The following is a 7,746-nucleotide window of genomic DNA, read 5'->3' on the forward strand; positions in this document are numbered from 1 at the left end:
GACCCCACATGCTTGGCCAATCGCAGCGCCGGCAGCGAGGAGAGCCATGATTGCCTGTGGCCAATCATAGCTCAGGCTGTGTAGTGCACGCCCCACACTATATAAGGCCGCCTTTAAGGCGGCCTCCTGTAGTGTGTTACTTTGCATCTGAAGCAGTGGGTGTTCTGTGTACCTTCAACACAGTACACACCAATCATTTTTGGCTGATTTCCTATCTTGCTGCTGTGTAGTGGTTGTTGTCTGTGCCCTGACTGCAGTATACACCACTATATTCACCTCACCTATATAGCTAGTGATCTAGCTTTAACCACTTAACAACTGCCCATTGCCGATTAACGGCTTCAGGGCGGTTGTTTAACTCAGAGAGGCCGTTAATTAACGGCCTCCCAGAATTCTGCTCTCGCGTGCCCCGAGGTGTGCGCACTCGAGAGCATCCGTGACCGCCGGGTCCATAGGACCCGGCGCATCACGGTAAACGGCCGCTCATAGCGGGCGTTTACCACGTGATTGCTCCGTCAAATGACGGAGTGATCACTTGGAAACAAACCGGCGTCATGTTATGACGCCTGTTCCTCCCTCCCCTTTCTGTACCGATCGGTACAGCGGAGGGGAAAGAGATCGGTGTCAGCAGCGATGTGGGCTGCATCTGCAGTGCCCACATCGCTGCTCACCGAATTTAACCCCTCAATTCCCTGCCAATACTCTGCAATACCAGTGCATACTCTGCAGTACCCTGCCATTACTCTGCAGTACCCCGCCATTACTCTGCAGTACCCCGCCATTACTCTGCAGTACCCCCATTACTCTGCAGTAACCCCCATTACTCTGCAGTACCCCCCAATACTCTGCAGTACCCGCCATTACTCTGCAGTACCCCCAATACTCTGCAGTACCCCCCATTACTCTGCAGTGCAGTACCCCGCCATTACTCTGCAGTGCAGTACCCCGCCATTACTCTGCAGTGCAGTACCCCGCCATTAGGTACAGCACATTACTCTGCAGTAACCCCCATTACTCTGCAGTAACCCCCATTACTCTGCAGTACCCCCCAATACTCTGCAGTACCCGCCATTACTCTGCAGTGCAGTACCCTGCCATTACTCTGCAGTACCCCCCATTACTCTGCAGTAACCCCCATTACTCTGCAGTACCCCGCCAATACCCCGCCAATACTCTGTAATACCCTGCCATAAATTGCCATACCCAGCCATACTCAGAGATACCCAGCCATACTCGGTGATACCCTGAAGTACCCAGCCATAGACGCCCCCCACCCCTCACCGCCCTCCGGTGCTTCTACCAACTCGCCAGTACGATCAAAGCTAAACACGGGAAACACGTGGCACTTCACAGGCATACTACAGACACCCCCCAGGCACCATATTTAAAGGAATATTTCACTTTTTTTTCACTTTAATCGTCATTAAAATGAGTGCTCCCGCCAAAACGGTAGTTTTTAAAACTTTTTTTTGCATTGACCCATGTCCCCTGGGGCAGGAGGCAGGTCCCCAAACCCTTTTTAGGACAGTATCTTGCATATTAGCCGTTAAAATTAGCACTTTCCAATTCGAACGTTCGAGTCCCATAGACTTCAATGGGGTTCTAACGTTCGTACCGAACGCGGGGGTCGTTCGCAAGTTCTGGTGCGAACCGAACCGGGGGGTGTTCGGCTCATCCCTATTCAGGAACTGATTCCTAGCTTTGTAATGTGTATGAGTTGTCTTAGTGTATAGATTTTCATAATAGTCATGAAATGATTTCAAAATTTCTACCGGATTTTGTGTAAGGGTACCCGAAGATTGTCTAAGTTTGGGGAAGACCAAGGTGCGAGTTCGAGAACACAATTTACTTGCGAGTTTGGCACCTATTTTATCCTTTTGATAATAGAAGCGAGCTCCTGTCCATCGCAGATGTTTTTCCGCAGAGGTAGTGAGTAAAAGATTAAGTGCGATGCGTGCCCTGTCAAGTTCAGCCAGGCTCTCTGGGGTAGGATGACGTTTGTGACTTTTGCTTAAGTGTTTGGAATTCCTCTTTGAGTCGTATAAGCTCTGCGGAGTGTTCCTTTTTGAGTCGGGCTGAGAGTTGAATTATTTTACCCTGCATGACCACCTTGTGTGCCGCCCACAGGGAGCCTGGCGAGATTGAATCTGTATTATTATCTGTGAAGTAGTCCGAAAGGGCTGAGTCCAATACCGCACAGTGAGCTTGATTGTTTAGTAGAGACTCATTAAGCCGCCATTGGAACGGTCGTTTATCTCCTCCTCCCCCTCGAATAATTAATGAAACGATGGAATGGTCAGAGAGAGACGAATCATAAATTTTGGAGGATTCAACCAAAGAGATGAAATGTGGAGGAATAAAGATATGGTCTATTCTGGTTAATGTATTATGAGGGATAGAAAAGTGAGTGTAGTCTTTGGATCGGGGATTCATTTCTCTCCAAATGTCTATCAGGCCTGCTGATTGGATGGAATGTGCAACCCTAAGACTGCATTTAGGAGGTCTTTTGGGCATTGGCTTCGTAGGGTTGGATCTGTCTGAGGAAAGGTCAAATGGGATGTTTGAATCTCCCGCCAGGATAACAATTCCCTTCAGATGGGATTTCAGCGTCATGAGAGTCTTTTCAAAAAAGTGGTCCTGGCGGGAGTTTGGAGCATAGTAGGAAACAAACGTGTATGTTACTGTATTAATTGACCCAGAGACCAGGATGTAGCGGCCTTCTGGGTCTCTAATCGTTTTGGAATGATGAAACTGAACTTTGTTGGCAAAGCAAATCGCAACCCCTCTTGTTTTATTGGAAGCATTAGCTAGATAAAATTGAGAAAAAATGTTGTGTAGGAATATGGGGTTATAAGAAATGGGGATGTGCGTCTCCTGCATCAAGATAACATCAGCTTTGTGGGCATGAAATTGTTGCATGATTTTACGCCTTTTCACTGGGGAATTAAGGCCTTGAACATTATTGGACATTATACGGAGATCAGATTGTACCGGTGAGGTAGAGATCATGGGAAGAGCATGGAAGAGTTCATGCTATATGCAAAAGGAGTACCTGTCTTTGTGGAGATCCCTGGCAGATAGGAGATGACACCAGTTCCTCTGAAGAAATGCTTGTGAGAAAAAAATGAGGAGAATCCAACCAGGCCCTGATCCTGTACAAGGGAGATGGGAAGAAGGACGTGGTTAGACTGGGAAGGGTAAAAAAGGGAGGATGGAAGGGGGGAAGAAGAAGGTAGGGAGAGAAAAGAGTTAGAAAAAGAGGGAAAAAATAGAAGTACATCAGAATATGCATTATATAAAATAACAATTCAAGACAAAAAAATTAGTAATGAAATACAAAAAATAAAATAGGAAGGGAAAAAATCCCAAAGCGGCCCAAAAGGGTCGCTGTAAACAAACCCCGATAGGAGATTTAGATCTGCTATCGAAGTAAACAGGGGGGTGCATTGTACCCACCCTGGACAACCCCGCCGCATAAGTTAATTATCTCATAGGCACTAAAACAAATAATCTGAGCCCAGACTAAAATAAACATAGGGGATATATAAATAATGAGCAACTGCCCCACTCTTCCTCTACGAAATGGGTGACCATGACTTAATGGCAGAAAGAGCCATTATAAGAAAAAAAACATCAAATATAAAGCCAAAAGGTCAGTGTGGGAGAGAAATAAATAACAAAATTATAGAGGAAGAGGAGGTTAATACAGGCATTACAGTAAAATTATATTTCAAAAAAGGAAAAATATTTTTAAATTTTCCACATTAGAAGCAAAAATAATAAAAAAAAAAGTGAAAAAATAATGTCTTCTGTGGGAAAACACCTGGAGAAGTTTCCAGGAAAAACAGGACCAATTGTCAACCCGGCCCGGGTAAAGGTTCGGCCCTGAGGACAAACCGTAAGGAAGTCAATTTGTTTCCAGAAAAAGTGGACAATTCAGGTGTATATTCAGGTTGGTGGGGATTCCCTCGATCTCTTGGGCATCTGTTTCTGCCATATTTGTGTCAAGGGGCTTGTCGGTGAGGGGCGTTTGGACGATGAGGTTCCTTTCGGTGTGGAAGTCTGTGGAAGTTCCTGGGTGATCATTCCCAATTGAAGCAGAAGTCGTTCTCCATCTTGGAACGTCGAGAAGTGGTATGGTTTATTGTTATATGAAAAATTCAGGCGGAGAGGAAAGGCCCACCTGTAAGGGATTTCTTTACTCGTCAGAACTTGAAGTAGTGGTTTAAGTGCTCGTCGTTTTTGGACTGTGTATGGTGATAAATCGGTAAAAAATGTGTATGGAATGATCCTGAAATGTCAGAGAATCTGAGGTTCTGGAAACTCTCATTATCTCTTCTTTCACTGAATAGTAGTGAGGTTTCACTATAATGTCTCTAGGAAGTCCATCTGAGCGAAGAGGTTGCAGAGCCCTGTGAGCCCTGTCTAATTCTAGACGATGCGGTGAAATTGTGGGAATTAAACTTTTGATGAGGTCTTGGATAGCGAGATGAGTGTTCTTGATAGATTCAGGAAGGCCTCTAACACGGAAATTATATCTCCTCGACCTATTTTTGAGGTTGTCAATTTTAGCTGTGGCTGTTTCTAAATGATCCTGTAGTTCTTGTATCCTGGCTGTGTTTTGGTTAATACGTAGGCATGATTGATCCGATTGTAGCTCTATCGCTTCAATCCTGGTTCCTAATTGTTGCAGATCAGCGTGGATAGAAGCTGTGATCTGTGTGGCAGTTTGAGATAAACCTCTAGACAGCATTTGGGAGAATGCATTCATCATGGAGGCAAAGTCTGTGGGAGGTGAGGGCGCATCTCTAGGAACTATGTCCCATGGAGCAGAGCTGATAGGAAACATATGCTGTGTGGAGGGGTTACTTTCCCCCCCAATATGTCTTAGGAGGGGGTCCGGGGATGCTAGGGATGGGGCTCCGGGTTGAATTTCACTCACTGTGCCGTTTGAAGTTGAAGAGAGGTGCTTAGCTGTGTAGTCCTGGTCCGCTATGGATTCCTCATTGCAGGCCGTGTGTTGTGAGGTAACGGCGGCCATCTTGGATCGGCCTGACATCGCTGACGCTGTAGAACGCGCGGGTTTGGGGTTCCGACGGGACTTAGAACCAGGCGTTAGTGTGAAGCCTGAGGATTCCCCAATCAGATGTGACCGTTTATCGGCAAAAACGAGGGCTCAGAAAGTCGCAGCGGCGGACGTTAGCCCAGGGTGGCGCGGAGCTCCCGGTCTATGCGGCCATCTTGGACGCTTACGCACATGCGCCTCTGTCCAATATTCTATTCCATTCCCTCGCTGAACACAGCCGGCATTGTCCATGTCACTGGTCGCTTCTCCTCGCAGGACTCCGCACAACTCTTCTCCCTTTATATGACATTCATCAAAGTGCTTCTTTCCACAATCTCATCACAACTCTTAGTAGGAGTTGGAGACACAATGGGGGTTGTTTGCGGGGGGCGGATCCACATTGGGGGGCGCTGGGGGTAAATCTGAGGGGTGGATCTGATATGAGGGGAAGCTCTGCTGATTTTATCATCCAATCATGTACAAGATAAAATGCTGTATTTTATTCTCCTGGCATGTCCCCCTCGGATCTGCAGTGACGGCACTTCTGGGGGGTTTCGGGGGGTTTCGGGGCGCTTTGCACTTGTGGTGGGGGGGGGATTCACCTTTAGTAAATAACCCCCCAATGACTTTCCACACAATTCTCACTTTTGGTGAGGAGTTCTGAGAAGGTTTTTAGAAGCTGTTTATATCGCTATTCAAGAAAAAGAGAAATTTCCCCGGAGACTTTAGATGAGGTGAGCGCTACTAAGACCATAAAAGTAAGAAGAGTAAGTACAGTATATATGTTTATATTCAGTAATAATATTACAAGCATATTGTCATCAGAGAAAGACACTTACTACAAGGTACATAAAACTGGGTTGAATACAAGTAGTAGTAGTAGTATTGTGTATGAAGTAGTAGTAGTGTGTATTTAGTAGTAGTAGTAGTAGTAGTAGTAGTAGTATTGTGTATGAAGTAGTAGTAGTAGTAGTAGTAATGTGTATGAAGTAGTAGTATTGTGTATGAAGTAGTAGTAGTAGTAGTATTGTGTATGAAGTAGTAGTAGTATTGTGTATGAAGTAGTAGTAGTAGTAATGTGTATGAAGTAGTAGTATTGTGTATGAAGTAGTAGTAGTAGTAATATTGTGTATGAAGTAGTAGTAGTAGTAGTATTGTGTATGAAGTAGTAGTAGTAGTAATATTGTGTATGAAGTAGTAGTAGTAGTAGTATTGTGTATGAAGTAGTAGTAGTAGTAGTAGTAATGTGTATGAAGTAGTAGTATTGTGTATGAAGTAGTAGTAGTAGTAGTATTGTGTATGAAGTAGTAGTAGTATTGTGTATGAAGTAGTAGTAGTAGTAATGTGTATGAAGTAGTAGTATTGTGTATGAAGTAGTAGTAGTAGTAATATTGTGTATGAAGTAGTAGTAGTAGTAGTAGTATTGTGTATGAAGTAGTAGTAGTAGTATTGTGTATGAAGTAGTAGTAGTAGTAGTAGTAGTAGTAGTAGTAGTGTGTATGAAGTAGTAGTATTGTGTATGAAGTAGTAGTAGTAGTAGTATTGTGTATGAAGTAGTAGTAGTAATGTGTATGAAGTAGTAGTATTGTGTATGAAGTAGTAGTATTGTGTATGAAGTAGTAGTAGTAGTATTGTGTATGAAGTAGTAGTAGTAGTATTGTGTATGAAGTAGTAGTAGTAGTAGTAGTAGTGTGTTTGAAGTAGTAGTAGTGTGTATGAAGTAGTAGTAGTGTGTATGAAGTAGTAGTGTATGAAGTAGTAGTACTGTGTATTTAGTAGTAGTAGTAGTAGTAGTAGTAGTAGTAGTAGTAGTATTGTGTATGTAGTAGTAGTAGTAGTAGTAGTAGTAGTAGTAGTAGTATTGTGTATGAAGTAGTAGTAGTAGTAGTAGTATTGTGTATGAAGTAGTAGTAGTAATGTGTATGAAGTAGTAGTATTGTGTATGAAGTAGTAGTAGTAGTAGTATTGTGTATGAAGTAGTAGTAGTATTGTGTATGAAGTAGTAGTAGTAGCAATGTGTATGAAGTAGTAGTATTGTGTATGAAGTAGTAGTAGTAGTAGTATTGTGTATGAAGTAGTAGTAGTAGTAGTAGTATTGTGTATGAAGTAGTAGTAGTAGTAGTAGTAGTATTGTGTATGAAGTAGTAGTAGTAGTAGTAGTAGTAGTAGTAGTAGTAGTGTGTATGAAGTAGTAGTATTGTGTATGAAGTAGTAGTAGTAGTAGTATTGTGTATGAAGTAGTAGTAGTAATGTGTATGAAGTAGTAGTATTGTGTATGAAGTAGTAGTATTGTGTATGAAGTAGTAGTAGTAGTATTGTGTATGAAGTAGTAGTAGTAGTAGTATTGTGTATGAAGTAGTAGTAGTAGTAGTAGTAGTAGTGTGTTTGAAGTAGTAGTAGTGTGTATGAAGTAGTAGTAGTGTGTATGAAGTAGTAGTGTATGAAGTAGTAGTAGTGTGTATGAAGTAGTAGTAGTAGTATTGTGTATGAAGTAGTAGTAGTGTGTATGAAGTAGTAGTAGTGTGTATGAAGTAGTAGTAGTAGTATTGTGTATGAAGTAGTAGTAGTGTGTATGAAGTAGTAGTAGTGTGTATGAAGTAGTAGTAGTAGTAGTAGTAGTATTGTGTATGAAGAAGTAGTAGTAGTAGTAGTATTGTGTATGAAGTAGTAGTAGTAGTAGT

General features: G+C 42.8%; 1 protein-coding gene across 1 annotated transcript in view; it reads right to left on the reverse strand.

Annotated features, from left to right (window-relative positions):
• Window positions 1–7,746, reverse strand: part of LOC143986539 (NACHT, LRR and PYD domains-containing protein 3-like) — a 535,368-nt gene that overhangs the window by 257,015 nt on the left and 270,607 nt on the right. The gene's annotated exons all lie outside the window — the stretch shown is intronic.

The sequence above is a fragment of the Lithobates pipiens genome, unplaced genomic scaffold, assembly GCF_037356315.1.
Source record: "Lithobates pipiens isolate NorthernLeopardFrog02 unplaced genomic scaffold, aLitPip1_a1.2 Scaffold_167, whole genome shotgun sequence".
In the NCBI taxonomy this organism is placed as follows: Eukaryota; Metazoa; Chordata; class Amphibia; order Anura; family Ranidae; genus Lithobates; species Lithobates pipiens.